Source organism: Passer domesticus, chromosome 2 (assembly GCF_036417665.1).
Source record: "Passer domesticus isolate bPasDom1 chromosome 2, bPasDom1.hap1, whole genome shotgun sequence".
NCBI classification, from domain to species: Eukaryota; Metazoa; Chordata; class Aves; order Passeriformes; family Passeridae; genus Passer; species Passer domesticus.
In genome coordinates this window covers 52494295-52515127 of record NC_087475.1, presented here as the reverse complement: position 1 = coordinate 52515127, position 20833 = coordinate 52494295, and the positions used below count along the sequence as shown (strand labels likewise).

At 36.2% G+C, this 20833-nt stretch overlaps 1 long non-coding RNA gene across 1 annotated transcript; it reads left to right on the top strand.

Annotated features, from left to right (window-relative positions):
- Nucleotides 1–5153: 5153 nt before the first annotated feature.
- On the top strand, nucleotides 5154–20016 carry LOC135293926 (uncharacterized). The gene is made up of 3 exons (XR_010356039.1): nucleotides 5154–5220; nucleotides 13657–13918; nucleotides 19261–20016. It is a non-coding gene; the product is annotated as an uncharacterized LOC135293926 (long non-coding RNA).
- The last annotated feature ends 817 nt before the right edge of the window (nucleotides 20017–20833 follow it).

The following is a 20833-nucleotide window of genomic DNA, read 5'->3' as shown; positions in this document are numbered from 1 at the left end:
TACAATGTTTCACACATATTGTATCTCTGTGTGTAGTACATAACTGTTTATATGCACCAGTATAGAATATGTATATGCTGTAGTCATATACAGCAAAAACAAAAACTCTGTTGTCTTAAGGAATTATTCTGATGAGAAGTGTTGACAACCATATTCTTGCTGGTAGTCATTGCTTCACATACAAAAACAAAGATGTAGAAGGCAAATTCAATAATTTCATCTAACAATATCTTAACAAGCTATCACCTTTCATGTATCTGCTGCTGAAAATGCAATAGATTAGTGAATGATCCAGGATGCTTTGAGAAGAAGCTGTTCTACAAAATATGGCTAAGCATCTTTTGGAATTCTGTTGCAGGGGAAAAAACCTTGTGTTGCCTAAGGTTGGGGATTTCAAAATGGTGTGCATGAATTGTATTCACAAGAAAAATAACGTAATGTTACATAAAATACCTGTTTACGTGTGTATTGCAAATCTGAAATATATGTTATAAATTCTCAGCTCTGTTGCCAATAGAAACTGTCACTTACACCTATTTAAAACTGAAGTACACAATTATTAACAGAAATAGCCTATAGTCAGAATGCAACTCAAAACTGATTTGTGTGCAAAAAGAGAGTTGTTTTTCCTCAAAAGTACATTCTTAAATAAGAGAGAGTTGGAAATAAAAGGCAAACTGCACCTTGAAGTGAAAGAACAGGAGCAGATGTCCTTTAGCTATGTGTTTTATTGATTTATAAACACTCAGTCAGGCTACCTCATCTCTGCAGAGTAATTTAGATATGGGAAAATATCTGTGAAATATATTGATTGCATTATTGATTGAAAAGCCAATTGCTGTTGCACTCCTGTTTTACCATTTAAGTCCTGACACATTTTGACATATGAGCCAGCTGCGACTACTGCCTCGATACTGCAATGAGATAATGTGAAAGCTGTCATAACCACTTCTGTGTCAGCCACAAGGATTTACAGTGCACTAGTGCTGCTATTTAGCTTGTTCCTTAACCACCTGAATAATTAAGGTTTGTTAAAGCTTTTGCTGTTGCACATTTGGTTTATATATGTGCTGTTTTTATGTTTCCTTTCACACTGGATTGATACATCATGAACAAAAGAAATGTAGAAACCAGGCTCTTATTATTCAAAGCTTATACACGTGGGGATGATTGTTTCTGCTCAAATATTTCTCTCCACTCCGTAAGGAATTTGGATTTTACAACATTTCGCAGGGGAATTCTCACTTGTTTCCAGATCAGTTTACACTCAGCAGCAATAAATCAAGGGAGGACAGGAAAAAATCCTCTACAGCCTATTAACAACTCTGTCATTTATTTTGAAATCTGAAACTGTGGAAAATACAATGAAAGCAAAAACATACAGCAATTTATTTGGTATTTTTCATATTTAAAAGGTACTTTTATATTTATTTGTCCGTTGTTGAAATTTGAATGATACCAAAAAGATTTTTTTAGCCCAAATACAAAATACAAACCTTCTCATAAAATGCATCCTTGAAGAACAAAAGAACATTTTCCTTTACTAGCTCCACATTTTATCATGGCAAATGAACTATACTAGTTTTATCACCTTCTTTCCTACTCTTATTTGTGAAATAAGAAGGCATTTTCATAGTAGCTTTAACTCATTTCTTTTACTATAATCAATACAGACTTTTATTTTTCCTAAGGAGACTGATTATATTGCTAGAATCATAGAATCAGAACATCCTGGGTTGGAACGGGCCCATGAAGATCATCAAAGTCCACCTCCAGTTCATTCGTGCCATCTCTTGTTCATTTTCAGTTGTTTATTTCATGATCTTTTGATCAGATCCAGACCTCCAGGTATAATCCATGTGGGACTTCTGTGCCCTGACAGAATGGCATAGATTTAAATGTATTCTGCACATGTTCTAGGTTGTACCTGTCCACATCTAACAACGGGACTGGACTCTTGCTTGCATAATTTTCATCATGATACTTGTATTTCTACCCAAGGTACCAGATGGACTCCAAGCATTCTCTGGACCTCCTGTTTGGAGGGACTCCTTGTGAGAGAGTGGAATGTAAATGGTTAATGATTTAAAACAATCTGCTATTTGAAATGCAGGGGGTGCTTTGCTGGCAGAGTGCAAGGCACAGCCCAGGTGCAGAGAGGGTGTGCACACAACATTTTGTTTAGTGACAAGCTGGGTTTTGAGCCAGATAAGGGAAGAGGCCAATCTTGCTGGTGTGTTCTTTTAGAGAAACGGCTCAGATGTAAAATTCCCCACTCCCCAGGGAAGTACCAGAACATTTACACACAGGCCCAAGGGTTTTCATCTCTTCTGATGGAACATAACTGGCTCAGCTATGCTGAGGTGAGAGGCAGCTGTCATGTCTTAGAAGGGATAATAAACCATCAAAGATTCCCTAAGCGCCTCCAGACTTATTTCAGGGACCTCCCACCAAGAGGACGGCACAGGATGCACAGTGTTGCAACAGACAGTAAAATTTCCTGACAAGGAGAAGTGTGTGGGCATTCCCACCTGAACCTGAGTACATATTAACCCATTGAAATTTGTGTTTCCCAGGCTTCTCCCACCCTTTCACAGATCAAGATAGACCAAGTGATCCACAGATCAATTGGACCAACTGTTATCAAGATCCACTGGTGGTGATAACTTTCTACTCTTATCCTTTCTTTTTATTTCTTTCTGTTCCTTATACATTTTCTTAAGTGTTACAAGTGTTATTTTTATGCTTTTATATTGCCAACAGCTACGTACCTGCTTTCCATTGCAACCAAATTTTTAAAATAAACCCTACACACACATACATACACAAACACATACATATGTATAAAAAGCACGCTGTTTATTCCGTGTCATTTATCTCTAACCTGCCCAAGCTGTTCTACTAACAAGAGCCTCAGTTAGCCTCATCTTCAGGACCAGGTCATAAACCTCCTTCCCTCCTCTTTCTGCATGAAGTGTATTTCTTGATATCTGAAAATGAAGTATAACCAATGCACACTTTGTCTTCTCTAAATGAAATGTGAAATGCATGCTACGTTTGCTTATTTCACTTAAATAATCAGATGAAAATTATTTACAGTACCAGAATTGTATTGATTAGTTAGCAGGTGGAAATAGCACACAAAAAAAGGAAACTTTCTCCCATTTTCCTTTGGAATTAGTCTTGATCATTGGACTATGCGATGGCTGCCCTATATATATATCATATTGCAGAAGACAGATAGAAAAATTATTTTATAAAATTTCAAACAAAATTAATAATATTCAGAAATAGTATTTAGATTTTTTTAATGAAATACTGATAATTATCATGTGGAAACAAAATACAACATATATGCTAGCAATACTTACATTTCCAGTAATTGCAATTTGATTTTATAATTTAAAATGTAATTCCAGATTAGAATTATATTTGGCAAAAAATAGGAAAAGTAAAAAATATATTGGGTTTCTCTTCCTTTGTTTTTAAATTTTATGTAAGCAGTAACTCCATATAAAGGAAGAGTTATGAATGTTCTCTACTAAATTCTCTGTTCCCCCTTTCTGCTCATTTCCTTGATATTTTATGGCTGAGCATGATGCCATATGGTCTGGAATATGTCTTTGGTCAGTTGGGGTCTGTTCTCTCAGCTGCGTCTTCTCCCAACTTTTTGCATCCCCAATCTCCTCACTTTGGGTGAACGCTGAGGAGAGAGAATGCCTTGATTATGTGCAAGCTTTGTTCAGCAACTGCCAAAACATTTGTGTAATCAACAGTTTATCCACAAATGCAAAGCACAGCACCATTCTGGCACTACGAAGAAAGTCTCTCCCTGGCAGACACTGTACATCCAATAATATTCTTTTCCCTGTGCCAGCAGAAAAGATATACTGGGATTTTTCTTCTAGTGCAATAATAGAAAGGGAAGAAAGGTACAACAGCTGTACGATGAATTTCTGAGATCACAGTAGTTTAGTTGTGAAGTATAACAAAAAAAGCCTTGGAGGAAGTTTTACTGGAATCAATTGCAACATGATGAAGCCATGGGTGCTTGGAGCTAAGTGGATACTAGGATCCCAAATGCTTCCAGGTTAGGGCAAAGGAAAAGTCATGGTAAATTATATTAGCTAATATGGAACAGAAAACAAAATTTTGTTCTTCATTGAAGCTTTCTGCTCAAAAGACCATTCTGAGGGTCCTGGTGCTTCTCCTGGTACTTCAAGCAAAATTAGCTCTCCCTTCCAGGTGTTAATGCAGGAATTTCTTAATGAGAGTCACCTCTAGAAAGCAAATGGGATCTTATGTGGACTGAGCCATCTTTCTGGAGGTTACTTTTCCAATTTCCATTTGTCCTTTTAACAATATAAACAGTCTAGTCTAGCTCTTTTCCCATGTAAGTCTCCTAATTTAGGTGGGCAAACATGTCCACAACTGCTAGATCCTTCTGTCATTGAGAATTGGATAAAGAACACTGAGAATAAGAAAACTCTTCTGACAAACTGAATTCATGTATGAACAAGGAATCAGTTGTACTTCAGAGGTGTATTTCTAAGGCACACAACCTCTTGGGATGACACAACCTACACACTTTTTCTTGCTGACGGCTGTGCCTAGAGGCACAATCAAGTCCTGAGGGACTGAACATAATCTGAATTACAACAATCATATTGTGGCCTGATTCCCAAGACCTTTATACCAGCTTTACAGCTTTCAATGGATGAGAGTATGAAAAAAACATCGATCTTTTAGATAAAAATATTTTATTTGAGTAACAGCAAAGATATGTTACTTTTTGCCACTGCAGAATTATTGGTTGAATGATAAAAGATTTATGACATTTGTTTAATAATTTTTTTAAAGTCTGGAATACTGAAAAACATTCAAGAAAATCTTCATTTTACTTCCAGGTGAGCTAAGCTGACAAACACAGGATTTCTAGGAATATACACACCCATAGCCCTATAGCAAATAATATAGGGTACTAAAATAATTAAGAATATGTCTGCCAAAATAATATAGGCAGATAGTATCAGGTTTTTTGAGGGATCTTAAAGAATAGAAGAGTAGGATCAAATACTATTTCCTATGTGCCTTTTAGAGTTTGTACACAGACTAACAGAGCTGTTAATGTTTAAACAAATATGGTACCACCCTGAAGGCATACTATGGCATTCTATTTCTGACAAAGAATAAGCTTCTCTTGTGTGCAGCCATAAAAAGGTGAGTATTCTTACTTTTCACAACTTAAATTGCACATGTATCTCTTGTTATGCTCCTTTTTCTTCCAAATATGAAGCACTTCCTTTGCTTTAGGAGAACAGTATAAAGAGTGAAAGAACACAGTGATATCCTGCACCAAAGAATAACCATGCTGTTTGGAAATTAGTAATAGCTGCAGGAGATGGAAGACAACAAACAGGAAAACAATTTATTGCAGAAGTTGCCGTCTTTCAATCTCTCCCTCTCATGGAATTAGAAAGCATCCATTCTTTATAAGTGTCTATCAAAAGTTATTACAACAAAATCTCAACGGTAAGGACTGGAATAGTCTGTACAGAAAAGTGATGAAGGCCCAACATCATCAGCTGTTTAAAACCAGATTGATCATCAATCTGATTGATTGATCAGCCAATCAGATTAATCAGAATACTCAGTACATGAAAATCATGAAAATCATACTTTCTATTTGGTCTGTGTAGTCTAAAAGTTGTCCCCTATAGATGAAGCGTGAAAAATTTCTGCAGTGTTAATCTTAAATGAAAACTAATTTCTTTTCACTATAAGAGTTAATACAAGGTAATAAACTAGATGTAGCACTGGTTTCTTGGGAAGAGATTATTTTATTTTATTTTGCATTCTGCAAATTCATATAATAATTTTGTAAATTTTAGTATGCTTGCTACTTGTTTATTTGCATTGTTTTGCTGGTTTTTCTGGTCATATTTAATTCTGAACTGAAATAATTGGAGGGATTTTAATTTACCTGCACCAAACCTTGAAGCTGGAGTCACAATGAGCTTTGTATATTTTTAAGAACATGAACTTTTTAAAAAATTCTGAACATTAGATCCCTTTTTTTGGAGTGTTACTACCTGACAAAAAAAAACCCGAAAACTAGAGAAAACACAGAAGAATAAAGCCATGTTTTTTTACAGAAGGCATGCTTTCATTCAGAAATTGTGAACTCAGTGGAGTAACAAATGAAGAGTACCATTTTTTTGAAATTTTGTCTGAGTTTAAATGTGCAGTAACTTTGACTCTCTTGGTGGCCCCTTAGTCTCCTTCCTTAAAGATCCTAACTTATTCACTCAAATGGACATGAAGTGGTAAATTTGCACTTGACAATTTGTACAGAATAGGCTAAATATTAACAAATCACTTAATTGCCATTCTCACATAAGACAAGATTAACAAATGAAGATAAATTACTCAAAAAGAACACTCTAGCAGGAGAAGTTGGAGCTGCTTGTACTGTGTGGATTTTAAAAGTAAATGTTTTAAAAAGTGAAGCACTGGAACAGTTTCAAACAGGTTATAGAGTATTCCCCATCACTGGTGTTCTTTAAAACAGAGATGTATATTTGGAGAAGGGAGAGAGGGTATGGGTGTGTGTGTGTGTGTGTTTGTCTTGTTTTGTTTTTCAAAAAGACAAAGGCTCAACAACACACTTAAGAGATTGAGCCAACAATGACCTGTGGAAATTAATTTTCTGAATTTAGCAGAAGGCTAGTCTAGTGGCCAGGAGAAGTTGAAGCTCTTTGACAAAGCAATTATTTACATTCAAAAGTTGTCACTAACTTTCTACTCTACCACAATTTAGTAAAGTTCACGAATGTCCAACAACTTTCCTGAAAGCCAGAAGACACACATTTTATGAAGAATTATTTAGATCAGATACTTTTAGCTCACAACAATGGATTATTTTTCCCTGAAAGTGCACAATGTGTAAAAATGATTATGCTAACACTCCTATCTTGATTACATGAATGATTATTATCTTCTGTTATCCATTAAATACTGAAAACCATTATTGTTTCTTTTGCAAAGCACAGTACAACTCTACACTATTTAAATGACAAGTATACTCAGTCATGTTGAGAAAAAGCTGAAAAAATATTTAGTAAGGAAATGTGATATACTTTAAAAACCAAATTATTGTTTGAAATATAAGTAACTCATTTAAATTGCTATATTATTGTTTTTCACTCAAATAGCATATTACCAGTGGTTTAGCTGTCACCCTATATTTGCTGCTAGACAAGTCAGTAACTGACTACACATTTTCAAAGCAAGGAACCTTATTAGGTAGTAGTGTTGCTTCACCACAAATCCCCTGAGAATGGGGTAAGATGCTTTGGGATACATCCCCAAAAAGCACACTGAATAGTCTGGGAGGTAATCAGAATCATCAGTGATATGATGCTCCTCAGGTAGTAGGGGAGCTAAAATTAAAGATTAAATAACCAGGGTCATCACAAACTATTTAAATGAATAAAATATGGAGATATTATTTCAATAAGCATTGACGAGTATGCATTGGTTTGTTTTTTTTCCCAGCAATTACATTTCTATGAAAATTATATGTATGATCCAGAGTTTGTAAGGAAGGCTTGAAAATGCCATTGATAAAAGTACTGAGTTTAAGTAGTGTACTGTTCTGTGTTTACAATGGAAACATACTTCTAAATTAAAGGAATCACAGAGATAAAACAAAAAAAATCCTTTACAAATATTTTTTTTTCATGCTTTGAACAGGAATAATTTCTAAATGGATCATGTCAGTGATCAAATGAAAACCACCAATGCAATATCAAGTTTTAACTTGTACATTATATAATGGACACTAATCCTATACATACCAAACATGGCATGGTTATGAAAATACAGAGCAAGTTAATTTAATAGATGCATTTTTCTGTACCTGAGTAAATTTATTGACATTTGTAATTCAGTCTTGAAAAGAAAATTCTTTCAAATGCTTTCTGTTACTTTTGAAGGTTGGTATTGTTAAGTTCTGAAACTTGTAAATCGTGAAAGACTTGTCCTTATCCAATTTAGTTTATTATTATTATTCCACTAACATTCATAGATTGATTTATCAGCACTCACAGATATTCTTAATAGGAACAAAAAAAACCTGGCATTTAATCTCAAAAAAAAGGCCCATAGAGTTGATATAAATATATAAATATGTATTATTTAAATATATTTAGAGCTCACTTACGTTTGTATTAACAGAATTGTGTGAAGGTAAATACATGCCCATATGAATATAATTGCAACATTGATGTTCTATAATTCTTCACTGTATGCCTAAACTGAGCAAATGGTATCTAGGTTACAATGAAAGCATTAAGAACAACACTACAAAAGTTACAAGGAATGGTCTTTCTGAAGTATTTCCAACTGAGTTTTATTCTCCTGTGACTGTCAGTGTCAGAAAATGGTCTTTGTTGTCTTGCCTTGCTTTTACAGAATCTAATATTTTAATCATGGATCAATGAAAATTTTAAAAGGTTCTTTCTTTATAAAAAAAAAAAATTAGAAGTAGTACAAATGTAGTCAAAATACACAAATAACCTGAACTATTTACAGATGTTGAACTCAAAAATAAAAATGCTAAAGTCTTTTATATTTGAAAACCTTAATTTGAAAGGATTAGGATTTTGTTTCACTAAGTTCCTAATAAGGAAATAAAACCAGAATAACCAAATTTCTTGGTCTTATGACTGTCACCTACATTTTATGTTTGAAACAACCCCTTTTAGCAGTACTTTCCTAGGATTCCTTTTTTCTCTTTTTTTTTTCCAATTGAGTTAATTTTGTTGATTCTCCCTTTCATGGAAATGATTTAAAATCAAAATATTATCTTCTTATTTGTTTCTGGTTCTTCCTATATCATTGTACTTTTTTTTTCAGGGGTTTTTCATCTGTCTGCAAGATGATGTATCCTTCAAATTTTCACTAAATTTGTGAGAAATTAATGAATTTACACAATGGCTGTAATAAACACTCAAGGCTCCTTGATGTTTTCTCCTAGAAGAAAATTTCTTTTCCCTTTATTCAAATGTCTTCCTTGTCCTCCAAGAAAATATATTTTTTCTTTTTAGCCAGATTTCTGTTGCACAGATTCCCTGTGTGATCTAAGTTAGTTCATTCATATTTATTCTTAAGGAACCCCCAAGCAGAAAATATCATCAAGTTTTCCTTGTTTCAGTGACTACTCTCCCTTCCCCAAAGCTGGTCTTGCTAATGCCTGCTTATATCCAGTTTGAATTTTGCATATGTAATACAGAAGGGAAAATTTACACATATTAGTCATCTCAATGTATAAAAATTACGATAACAATGCTGCTCACATATACATATAAGTCTATTCAGAAATAGGATCATAGGATCTGTACATACAGAGAGTTTTTTCCACAGGAAACTGCATAAATTCACTGCACACACAGTATTCAGCAGTAACTTTCATAATAACACTTTCAGTCATGCAAATTAAATCTTTATCTCCCAAAAAGGCACCCATAACTCATGGTGTGTATATCCAAAAAAGGAGTAGGCATGGAGATCCCAGTTTCCTGCAAATTCACATCTTGATTTATGGTACACTAATCTCCTTTTGGGGACAAGTCCTTAGAAAATTGTTTGGGTGTCAAGGTACCATGTAAATTTAGAGCTCCATGTAAATGTTAGACAGTAAATAATGAAAAGGCAATCCGAACTGTTTTGGGATTCAGCAGTGATCTGTAAATTGTTGAAAATTAATAGATAACAATTTGACTTGAGTCAGATTTTGTGGCAATATTATGAAGAAACAATAATAATAACTTTGGACAATGAGAATGTAAATGTTTTAACTTAATATTTTCATTTGAAAACACATTCCTCAAACTTTATTTGAATATGAAGCAGACTTGACTGACTTCCACATGAGATTGTTTTTTCAGTGACAATGACAGGCCATTTAACTAGGGAATTCAATGTATCCTAAAGGCCATTAATTTCTGAACATTGCATAAAACCATTATGAACTGTGCAAAAGTAACTGTTATTGGTAATTATTAGAGAAATTTATTTTCCCAAATGGAAACGGGGAAATTAGTGCATTTAAGTACATAGGTATTTTATTAAAGACATGCGTGAATATGTTTTTTTATTTTCAAACTCATTTTCCTCTTTGTTTTTGTCTTTTACTTTTCATTTGACAAAAAGTAAGCTGATTGACCTCTAGTGCTATCTTTGCTCAACTTATGAGGTACACTTCATAAACTTCACATAAGCATTATGTAAGGAAGCTTAATGAAGAAGGAGGGAATATATGGAAGAATAATATGCACTTTAATAAATCATGCATCCTTGTGCTATTTAAATGTTTCTTCAAGGTTGATTGAAACTTTAACCTCAGTCTCAATAAAGAAGAAAAGCTTCAAATTTGCCAGACCTTGAATTTTTACAACAGTACGTTGAATTATGCAGTGATCAGTCAATTATTCATCTCTCCCAGATCGAGATGGCTGTGCTTTGAAAAGCATGCAAAAATGGGGCTACAGAATGTGATGCTGTGTCAACACATTTCACTCAGGATTGCTTACAAGACAAATTTTTGTTTCAACATTGATTCTAGTTTTCTTGATGTTTGCTTCTAATAAGGTACCTGTTACAAATCAATTTGGGTTTGCATGCTTTAGTTTCTGATGCAGGATGATACACTGCTGAAATGACATTACTCTGTTTTCCACAGATTTCTACAACTATTTCAGAATAGACAACTATGCAATGAGGGAGTCTAAGCACAGGCCCCTTTGGAAAAGTTGTTTGCAGTTGATGGAAAAAGCAACTTGCCAAGAACTGACAAATTTGGTGGCCTTCTAAAACAGGGTTTACAGTGTTGGAGGATAAGAGAAAAGCAACTGACGCCATCTACCTCAATTTGTGCAAAGCATTTGATGCTGACCCACACAACATCCTTGTCTCTAAATTGGAGAGACTTGGATTTGACAGATGAATGATTCAGTGGATAAGGAGTGGACTGAATGGTCACACTCAAAGAGTTGTAGTCAACAGCTTAATATCCACGTGGAGACCAGTGATGAGTGATGTTCCAGTGGCAGGACCAGCACTGTTTATATCTTTGTCAGCAGCATAGGCAGTAGGATCAGGTGCACCCTTAGCTGATGACACCAAACATCAGTTTGCTGATGACTCCAAACTGTGTGTTACTGTCGACACTCTGGAGGGTAGAGATACTATCACAGGAACCTTGACAGGGTTGAGAGGTAGGTTTGTGGGAACTTCATGTCTGAAGTTCAATATGGCCAAGTGCAAGACACTGCATCTTAGTAGGAGCAATCCCAAGCACAGATGCAGCTTGGACAGAGACTAGATTGAGAATAGCCCTGAGGAGAAGGATTTGGGGGACTTCTTGGGGGTGTCCATTAATGAAAGGCTTGATGAGAGCCATCAGTGTGAGCTCACAGCCCAGAGAGCTAACTGTGTCCTGGGCTGCATCAAAAGAAGTATGGCCAGCAGGCTGAGAATCTCTACCCTGTCCTCATAAGACTCCAACATGAGTACTGCATCCATCTCTGGGGGCTCCAACCTAATGTGAGAAGACATGAATAAGTTAGAGCAGCTCCAGACAAGGGCTAGAAGAATGAAGAATCTTAGGAGGATGGAGAAACAATCCTACAAGGAAAGGCTGAGACACTTGGTCTTGTTCAGCCTGGATATAAGAAGACTCCTGCTAGCAGAATTTCAGTACCTAAAGGTGGCCTACAAGAAGGCGGGAGAGGGGCTTCTTACAAGGACATGTAGTGATAGGACAAGGGGAAATGGCTTTAAACTGAAAGAGGGTAGGTTCATATTGGACATTAGGAAGAAATTCTTTACTGTGATGGTGGAGATACACTAGAATTTATTGGCCAGAAAAGTTATGTATGCCCCACCCATGGAAATGTTCAGGGTCAGGCTGAATGACACTTTGAGCGTCCTCAGCTTGTTCCTGTTTATGGCAGAGGGAACTAAGATCCCTTCCAACCCAAAACATTCTATGATTTTGTGATTCTGTAATTCCTTTACTCCTGTAGTAAACACAGAAAGTGCAAATGGTTCCATATTAAACTGTTGATTGAAGGGACCAATCTCTTCCATCAGTAACAGCTGCCAATTAATGTGGCTGGACAGTTAGCATACACTGTCTGTATTTTCTAGGGAAAAAAGGAAAGATAGTATTCAAATAAAAAACTACGAATAGACCAAATAAGTAAAAACTTCTATTTTTATTTTGAGTAACAACGGGAATCATTAACTAAACCTTTAAAAAACAAATTAAAATTTAATTAACATGTTTAAATACAGGACCCTAGTGTGAGGTAAAATATCCTTGGTATTTTCCTTCATTCCAGGTATTTTCTTTACCTCCAGCTGCCACTGCAGAAGTACACAGGTCTCCTGTGGCTTTCCTGTTGTATAAGCCAGCCTTTGGCTGAGATCTCAGAAACCTTTGGACATCCAGAACAACATTAGGAATCTCTGCTCAGCCATGTGTTTTTACAAAATCTGTGGACTCCACTGTATATAAAAGTGGAGTCCACAGATTTTACTCCTCCAGCCACGAGGAAATGCTTGTAAGGCATAGGCATTACATTACCATGGCCAGAGACTCTGATTTTCAGACTTGCAAAGAGAGGCATGAACATTTAATTTGCTTTTATGTTAGCTTTAGACTTAGTTACAGCAACAAAAAAATCAACTGTATAATAAGCAACAATTTTTGTTTTTTACCTGAGAAATTAGTAATTACAGTCTTGTTGTCTGCAACAATGGAGTAAGAGTTGGTAGAAACATTTTATTTCCTGACTCTCCTAATGACATCCTCTGAAATTTTGACCTTCTCTAGTAGTAAGAAGAAAATATCTTACTATTCCTCATGCATCAAATACCTTGATATGAATTTGCATAGACTTGAATTGAATGATATTATGCTCAGCATTATATCCAAGATCATCCAGGTGCTGCTAGTGTTGGCAGCTGAGTGTTTCCCCAGGGGGTCCATTAGGGCCAGGAGCAAGGCAGCCAGGGGACACCAGAAGAGCCCCAGCCACAGGCACCGGGCACCTCAGTGGGGATGGGAATGAGTCAAGGCTGAGCTGGGATGTGGGTCCTGTACAGGGCCAGCTCAGCAGGGCCCAGGACCAGAGAGGGCAGGGATGTGGGGATCTGGAGACCAGCTCTGCTGTGGCAGTGCTGGGGTGGACAGCCCTGGAGGGCTGAAGTAGGGACCTGGGACATGAGCAGCAGGTAGGGAACACTGGAGGGGCTGGGCAGGGACAGCCAGGACTGGTAGTGCCCTCAGGGCTCTAATGATTATTCTGATTATTTCTGGAATCAGTACCTGCTTTTCCTAACCTCTTGATGTGGTGGGGATATTACCTAGTTTTAGTACAATGCTCTAACTTTCTTTTTGAAACTTTTGCTAGTTGTAGCTAATTCCTAATTCTGTTGTAGCTGTGTGAATTTTGAGCAGGTGATGTATACAGAAAACAGTTTCTTCAGGACTACTTTTTCTTAGCTAAATATTTTCTTGTTTACCTGTACTTTTACATGTTATTACTGTTGTTATTATTATCATTTAAATTTTCTTGTTCCTGCCAGCTTAATTACTTTCACAGGTACTGCAATTTCCAGTGCACTAAGGACTGTCCATTGAAAGTGCTTTTACTGCCTCTGTGTACTTGCCCTACAAACAAAGCCACAACATGGATACAGAAGGAGAAACACTTGGAAACACAAGCCAACACTTCCTAAGCATCTCAGTCATCCACTGGACTACACAATTCCAAGCTTTTGACAGAAATTAGAGAAAAGAAAGATGTCCAGCAGAAATTTGTGAGAGAACCATAAACAGACTTTACAGGTAAAGCAGACTTTATAGCAATTTTCTTCCAAGTGTGAGAGATGGATGGGAGAATATAAAGAAGCATTTGTACAAAAATTTTCAAAAGGGATCAATAGACAATGAGTTGCTCAGAGGAAGGGGTGGACTTTCTGTTTTAACTGTAGTGACTTAGGTTAACACCTGAAGAGACTCGAGTTTGGACAGAAAGCATTGGATTTGTCTAATTGAATTTGGGCATTCAGAGGCATAGCGACTCTACAAGATGCTCTCTACCAGTGAGAAAATCACTGCATATCTTATTAACACAGAAAAGAAGAGTCCTGCCTTTGAAGAGTCTGTTTTTTCTCCCCACTGACTAATTTAGTTGTTTATGTCACATGCTGCAGATATCAAAAAATTGGTGAGAGGAAACCTATCCACAAAAAGCCTGCAGTGAAACAGAGACATTTTGATTATATTTAGACTTTCAAATATGTTTCTAGGTGATTTCTCAGGATCACGGGGTTGGGGAATAAAAAGGAGGCAAAGCCACCCTCAGAGCCCTAAAAGAAATTTTAGGTGAAAGGATGGGTTCCTCAAAGGTACAGCTACAGTATTAATTGGGGCAGTCATTTCTGCAAGTCTGAGAGGACTTCACAATATCTATTAGTACCTGCAAGTCACTCAGCAGTATTAATTTGGGGCAAAAGCCTCATGACTATTTCTTCAATATTCCTAGTTAGATCTTTTGAACAATTCACTCAGAAAGGAAAAAAAAAAAAAAAAAGAACAAACAAACACAAACAACCCACAAAACACCAGACTTCAACAACTCAAGGAAGAAGAACCAGGACGAATTTAAGCTTTGATCTTCCAAAAACTAATTGAATGAGAGAGGAGAAAACTAAAAGCATGAAAGGTGGAAATATGACTATTTCCACTGAAGTAAGTAGTAGGAATTATGCATACAAGTCTAAAAAAGACCATAAATGTCAATCACCAGGTTATGTATGTCTTCATCGATTTGGGCACATCCCTTGAGGTTTTGTCCTTAACAATTCATAGGTCTGGGGCTCTGGATCATGAACTTTATCTAGTAATCATAACTTTTTTAATCATGTTTATATAGTTTGCAACATTGCAACACCTGGTACATGAAATTTAACAAAATTTTAAAATGCAAACATTGTTTATTCCTGTAAATCTTTGGGGGGAGATATGCGTCATATTTCTTTGAAAAAAAATGTAAACTGACAGTATTTTGGAGCAAGTGTTCTTCACTACTCAAAAGAACTATGCTTACCCTTCTTTAGAGCATATCTACTACTATCAAAGAAAGTTTCTGTTTCAGCTTTAAAAATCCTATCTGTACCAAAGTCCTATTAACTCATGAAGCATTAGACTTCTTGGTCCATAACATATGGATTTAATTTATGTCACCACTTAGCCCATCTAGCAGGATTTGGTTTCTTTTTTGGGTCATGCAAAGTGTGCCAGTCCAGGAGTTTGTTTAACAGGTCCTTGTGCTGTCTAATGGACTAAGAGAATGATCATCATTGTTAAGTGCACAGGAGAGTGAGCTGCATGATACACACTGTTAGTCTCATACACTCTCTGATGACAGTTTATGGTTCACCAGCTTGGTTAAACAGCACATCAGCAGCAGTGATGGGTGATCAATCTCATCCCCTATAGAATTGCTCCCAAAAGTGTCATAATTGAGAAATAAATCCAGGAAATGCAATTACAAGGAATCATCAGATCTTTTGTTTAAGTTCAGAACTAAGAGGAAAGGAGACAGCTTATTGTAATTGCTTTTATTTGTTCTATTTATGTGTGCCAGTTATGGAAAAGTAGTATTATTTAAGTTCATACTGTAACTGTTTTCATGTGAGGCATGACACAGGTACATTATATAAAGTTACTAGACATTTCCAAATGCTTTAAAATACAGCTTCATTTTTTTTTTTTTCATCCTCAGTGAATTATGGACTTCACTTTTTGCTTACAAGCACAGGATCCAGTTGTGCAATTGTTTAGTGTGCTGAAAATTGCATTACCCTACATAACAGGCATGACAGTCTTCCTAGAAAAACAATGTAAACCAGAGTGACAAAACCTGGGCTAGAGTAAGGCCAGATGTGAATACAGACTGGGAGAGGAGTGACTGGAGTGCCCCTCTACAGAAAAGGATTGAGGGGTGCTGGTTGATGGCAAGATCTGTAGGAGCCAGCCGTGTGCCCTGGCAGCCAGCACGGCAAAATGCATCACAGGGTGCAGCAAACGCAGCGTAAGCAGCCAGTCAAAAGAAGGGATTGTCCTGCTGTATTCGGTGTTTGTGCATTCCTGCATGCAGCTCTGGGCCTCACAATTTAAAAAAGGATGGAGCTACTCAAGTGCATCCAGAGGAGGGCAACAAAAGTGGTAAAAGGGCTGGAAGGAATGTCCTGTGAGGAGCAACTGAGGACTTTGGGATTGTCTAGTTTGGAGAAAAGGAAGCTGAGGTGCAATTACATTGCTCTCTACAGCTTTCTGAGGTGAGGAAGTGGAGAGGGAGGTGCTGAGCTCTTCTACCTGGGAACCAGCAACAGCATACGGAAATATTCCAAAGGATCAGACTACATAGGAGGAAACATTTATTAACAGAGAGAGTAGTCAAAAAACAACACACTTCCTAGAGATGTGGTTTATGCTCCAGCCTGTCAGACTTTAAAAGATTCCCTTCCCTTCCCTTCCCTTCCCTTCCCTTCCCTTCCCTTCCCTTCCCTTCCCTTCCCTTCCCTTCCCTTCCCTTCCCTTCCCTTCCCTTCCCTTCCCTTCCCTTCCCTTCCCTTCCCTTCCCTTCCCTTCCCTTCCCTTCCCTTCCCTTCCCTTCCCTTCCCTTCCCTTCCCTTCCCTTCCCTTCCCTTCCCTTCCCTTCCCTTCCCTTCCCTTCCCTTCCCTTCCCTTCCCTTCCCTTCCCTTCCCTTCCCTTCCCTTCCCTTCCCTTCCCTTCCCTTCCCTTCCCTTCCCCCTTGCCAAAAACCCCAAACCAAACAAGTTTTTGAGAACTATTATTGAGAATTGATACATTCTGTCTAAACTTTATCCTGGCACTGTCAGAACCACTATTAGCAGTCATTAAAGCTAAAAACTTTTAATGGTATTTTAATACATCATTCCCAAATATTATATCCTGCTTATCTGTTTTCATCATGTTCAGAAAGATATTTAAATCATTGTCTCCTTGAAATTAAAAGAACTTACCTTATGAAGTATTTTGTTGATCTATTTTTAGTTTTGGTTTTGGTGAGATTTTTTGTCTTTTTTTAATTCTCTTTTTATTTCTTTCAAGTACAGCTACACTTTAAACATCCAGACACTTAAAAGTCGTCCAGTTTAGCCATATTTCATGGAGGTCTATACTGTCACTCAGTGTTGGGCGTTAACATAGTATGAAATATGTTGTCCCTTTTGAGCACTGCTTAAATTAGAAGGTCTTCCCATGCTCCTAGTGAGCACCAGTCATCAAGTCCTTTTAAGCTTTCCAACACTTTAAAAGAACATTTACAATCCACACAGAGGCATGTCATGGGGGCCTTGGTGGACCATCCATGCAGAAAGAAGATCAGAGAAAAGACAGGATATTAGCATATGGCAACAGAACACTGCACATGCCAGAGAGAAACTTTTCTAGCTTTAAAAATGGACTGTCTGGTGGTATTTTGTGCTTTGAACATAATGTGGATAAAACATATTTGAAAGATTTCTCGTCATATCACTCATAGACCTGAGAAGTAGGCACTTTTGCAAGACAGTGTGTGATTTTGCTGAAACTTCCATGGCCTGCAGAAAGGAAGAATTGTAATTTGGAGGCATATATTTATTGCCTAGCAGTGACCCTCTCCAAATATTGCAGTTATTTTTATACATTTAAGTTATATATATATATATGCATTTTCTAAGAAAACAGTAATTAATACACAGTCATTTGAAAAAATGATAAGAAACTGAGGTAGCAAGCTTCAAGAAAGCTGGCTATTTCAGCTCACAAAAAAACAAAAAATAAGTGTTACAATAAAACCAAGTGTTCAGGATAGAAAAATACTCATAATATATATCATTTTACAAGCATATATTTCCTTGATAAGTTGGAAACCTAGAGCAATGTTAAATATGAGGATTTCTAGTTTGAAGTACCACATCCAATGGTTTAGCTTTTATAAAGATAATTTTATATGCTTTTTTGTGATATTATTTTACGCTGACTCAGAGATGAAAAGCAGTTACTAATGAAACATATCATTTGTGTCAATGAAAGGCAAAATATTTTCTATCCTAAAAAGTCTAGATTCCTGGGATTAAGCAAAACTTCTCCATAATATCTACTATGGAAAAATGGTCAATACACTTCTCATCACACACCAATAGTTCTCAGAAGCTTCTGTAGGAAAAAAAAACCTGCCATATATGCCATTACCTAGCAATTGCAATTGAATGGCAATCTTTTAATGGCATTCTGTGATGCACAGAGCTGTAAAATTCAGCAATGTCATGCACAGTGATTGATTTAAACAAGGATTTTTGGATTTGACCTGCACTATCTTTTACCTGTCTTATTTTAAATCATATACAATTATTGGTAAATATTTCAGCAAATGACTATGCATATAGTTAGATACATTTCTTCACTTTTTTACAGACAGCCACCATTCTATTATTATTGTTGTAACACTTCAAGTCATCAAACTTTAGATCTTTGGTTAAATGGGTCAACATCGGTATTTATGTTGTCCAAATTTAAAAGATAAGGTAAGAACTACAACAAAATTATAATGAAGTAAATGGAATTTCCGACCCTCACTAAATGTGCCAATATTATAAAAGGATTCTACTTATTTTTGAGGCTATTAGAGTACTTCTTAAGAGTACAGTAGAAACTAAATATTATTATGCTCTCCAGTCAAGGAAAGGAATGAAGATATTGATTTTGTTTTTGTTTTTGCTTTTACAATTATCCTTGAACTTTTTCAATAAGAAGGCAATGATGCAGCTTTGTCAGAATAGCTCTATCCTTCTTGTAACAATGTATATAAATTACACATGGACACTGGACTTAGGTTTCCAGACACACCTTGAGAAACTTTTTTGTTTAATTCTTAGACATACTTAACAATTTCTGTTCAACAGCAGCTCACTTCAGAGATATATAGAAAGCCTCTACAGAAAATTATTTTGATTCATTTCTGTTATTAGTCTGTGCATCATATCTTTCAAACAACTAAAATTAAAATCTCTAATATCCTCCCCTATAAGGAGATGATGATTAGTTTGGTGTTTATGGTGACAATTTAAGGCACACAGTTTTAATGAAAATAATCTCTCATCAATGTTGTTCACAGGAAGGAATGGAGAAAAAGTGCAACAATTTTTTTTTACAAGTTTTTGGTTTCCCTGAAGATAACACCTCCTAATTTAAAAGGAACTGTGTTGTTTCTGGACCTAGTCCTCATCAGAAAAGTGAGAAGATTATGAAGATCACAGCTCAGATCTAAAACCACTTTAGAGCAACTCCAGTAAGAAATTAGAGAAAAGCATGTAATATTATGATCAGAATTATAGAAGTGATTTTTTAATGTTCATGAACTGGTGAAAAATACCTTCCCACTCAGCCACAGTTGCAACATAGAGCATTACTGCAAAATTAGCACCAATCTTCACTGGACCGTTCAGTGTCACCAAGTATTCATCAGATATGAATTACACTCTGAACAAATTGCCTGAAGGAACAGATACAGGGATTTTCATGTTCTAAACGTGCTTTCCTATTAGTATCAAAATAGTCCATTGGAGGATATCTCAACCCCTGAAGACATGCAATGAACAGAAATGCTACAATACTCAACCATTATTCCAAAGTACAGTCTTTAAAAATGAAAGATAATATACAGTAGGCTTGACTCCCTATTCCCTTAGATTCCATTATAATCACCCTTATGATGAGCCACACCTCATTATAATAACAGCCAAATTGCTTGGGTCCCAAGGGCAGACTAACAGTCAGGGTGGATTGTACTTATACTCAAAATAACCAAGAATAATCAAGATGAGCCTCTCAGTTTGACAATGAATGACCACTTTTGCATAACTAATGCTGTTCTGACAGGAAAAATGCTAGAGATTAAGCAAAATAAATTAATCTGGCTAATAGTGATTGGATGCATAACAGTGAGTAACGTGTCAGCGTATTTACTGCAGTTATAATAATATCATGTAAAAAAACTTCATTTATTTAGGTGCCCAAACAGAACTTAAAATCCCTCATATTGTCTGTATAAATCTGCATGTTTCTGCAAACTATATGATACAGTACAATTTTAAGTGGGGTCAATGATAAGTATTGCTTATTAATTAAAGGATCATATCTTGAAGGCAGTTTGTTGACAGTGAACTTGGTGTAGAGTTGTCAGTTTACACCTAGCAAAGATTTTCTCCATGGCATTTTATATTTTCAAATAGTAATTATGTTGAAGATGTTTGCAATGAAACCCAAAACCATGTGAAACCCAAAACCACATGAAACCCTTGTGGTACTGTGTTTCATTAGAAATGCCAAACATAAATGAGGTTAATCAAGAGGTTTGTTAAGGCTCATGAGCTTAAGACTGGCTTTGAATTTAATATTGTGGGTATCTGATAGTTTTGTATTGAAGCCACACAAATTTCCTTAGTTCATATGAAAAACTGGAGAAAACACTTAAAGTTCATCTCAGTTCTCCCTCTGCACTTGAGAAGGCCACTTGAGAAGGCATCCAAGTCACTTTACCTGGAGAGCTGTTTAGGTAGCTCTGAGAGGTCAGGAAATAAATGCCTAACCACTAAAATGAATAGAATAAAATAAAATTTTGCCTAAAAGTCTAGAAGTTGATACATTAAAGATACATAATATTAAATTGCCACCACATTTTTATGAGG